The sequence below is a fragment of the Phytophthora parasitica genome (assembly GCF_000247585.1).
Source record: "Phytophthora parasitica INRA-310 unplaced genomic scaffold supercont2.23, whole genome shotgun sequence".
Classification (NCBI taxonomy): domain Eukaryota; phylum Oomycota; class Peronosporomycetes; order Peronosporales; family Peronosporaceae; genus Phytophthora; species Phytophthora nicotianae.
The window spans coordinates 265,861-268,247 of record NW_008649009.1 but is presented as its reverse complement, the minus strand read 5'-3'; positions in this window follow the sequence as shown (position 1 = coordinate 268,247).

The following is a 2,387-nucleotide window of genomic DNA, read 5'->3' as shown; positions in this document are numbered from 1 at the left end:
GGGACCGTAATAACAAACTTGTGTCTCGGGCTTGTAACGTTTGCTCTACCAAGGCCTCACGGGTATCGCTGAAAAGCTGGCGCTTCGATCAGTTTACAGTGTCATAGTGTAATTGCACATCCAGTAGAAGTAAATACAGTAAAGCGATTAAAAAAGCACATCAGCAAAGGTGTTGCCTGGAAATTGCAAAATGTGTTGCTTCATCCGGTTGATGGCACACATTAATTGATGTGATTGCCCTGCGCTCTCTGGGTTTGGCATTGCGACTAGCCCTTCGAGTCTAGACGAACAGTGCTGAACTCCACTTTTGCTCACGATTTTACTGCACCACTTAATCTGACGCAGAAAAAATGGTTATTTCCAGGATAAAGCTTCAGCCTGAAGCTCCAGCAAGCAACGAGAGTGCGTTTCAACACCTCCAACAGGTTCATACGACCCGCAGCATATCCGAGGATATCATCGAGCCAAGTCAAAACTACGTGGTATAGCATAGGGCGAAACCCTTCCTTGACTATGTTCTGGCAGTACGCCACTGCGTCCGTTCCACTCATCACTATTCGGGTATGCGTAATGGCGCCCTGATGCGTCGTGATAGAAACGTCTCTTCGCACGAAATGGGGAGAGGTAACTTCCAATATCCACGAAACCAGTCCAACGTAACGTAGCAGGATAATTCCTCCAAAAGCCCCATGGTAGTCTCCAGGATAGGCATTGGCCAATGGATTGGTTCTGTTCTCTCATTTACAACCCTGATATCACGACGGCAAACGCGCAGAGGTTCCAAAAAAAAAAAACATTTCGGATGACATCATGAACTCTCGCAATAAGGCAGTAAAAATCTCTACTGCACCTGTGTCCAACCCAGAGTTTGTTGTCTCTGTAACTCTCACCTGTAAGATGACCGCCACCAGCGCGTCAGCACCTCCTCCCACAACGGTTAGCTTTGGTGTGGCTGTTCTCCATTCCGCGTCCTCCAGTGTGATCGACGCTCGTGTAGGCAAGCGAATATTTTCCTGAATGAAGCAGATGTCGCCACCCTCGTCGCATCTTCGAAGTTTCTGAAAATCCTACTACTGCCGAATGTCACAAACTTGGCCCAGTATAGCCTCCACTGAATACCCTAACTTCTTCATTACCGGACGTGGAAAGACCAACATTTTCTTGTCTTGTTGTTGCTCGAAAACCCTCGTTACAGTGTTGCGTAGCAACCGTGGTCCTGCTGCCGTGTGTATCTGGATCGTGGTTGAAAACAATCCGTATAGTCACATTGAAGAAACTATGACTAAATGTCGCCAGTCTGCGTGGGGCACAGGTTTCGTCGTGCTGTTTGACACCCCGACTGAGTAGTGCATTAACTAGACCACGACCCGTAATATTAACATCGGCTCCAAGTCCCACAGCATATTAAGAAGCTCCAGTACATTATCCAGTCGTGTTATACAGGTGCTACCCGGTTCCAGTCAAAGTACATTCAACAGCAGCGTCTTGGCGCTCTGGGTCTGCGTAGTTGCAGGGTAGCTACTTAAGCTGACACCGTCCTTTTTCCTCGCAACTCCCGCAGAAGAGTATCGGCTTCTCCAGCCGCAAATCACTGGCAATCTTTGACTCGATGTTCATCACCGTTGCACAAAAGACTAGTGCGTTTGTGGCGCGGAGGTTTCTCTTCGGTGTTAACAGTTGATTTATCTGTCCTTTGGTAGGTCTTTTTAGATGACGGCTTGCTCGTTCGCTGCCCATATCGATGTCCAAGGTTCCCAGCGCGCATATCCGTTGCAATTGAGCGGTAGCCACTTTATAAATTCCACAATGTCCTTGGGGAGTGGTTTGTTCGACTCCCTTGCCATCTCATTCTTCACGGTACGTCAAAACGGCTCCGGGCCGAGAGCGTCAATAAGGTAGCCAACAATCTGCTTAGGCTCCTTCCCAACTATTCACTCCATGTTCTTCTTTCCAGCACCTGGTATATCTTGTGTTCCAGTTTGAAGACACGGGAATCAGGATCAGCAAAGTATTCATACTGAGATTTCTGCTCAATATAGGCTTGATCTTGCTGAAATATAGCTCTCCAGCGATTCGTCCTTTCCAGAAGTAGTTGCCCCATCCACCTCCGTTTTATCAACTAGCAGCTTACAGATAGCGAACATAGCGATCAGGCGGCGCCGTTCGTCCTCTACACAAGCGCCCACCGGCATACGGAATGATCAGAAGAAAGATGTCTCAAGTGCCAAAAGCTGATGGCAATAGGGTTTATATTTCTTCACGAAAGCTTGCTTTGGGTGGACTGTAGACCCACGGAAAGTTGGTGTCGGCTTCATTTGCACGCGCTTTGCCACTAACGTCCCACCCGGATTTCTTGGGGTCCCTTCTCGGTCATCACTACTAGCATT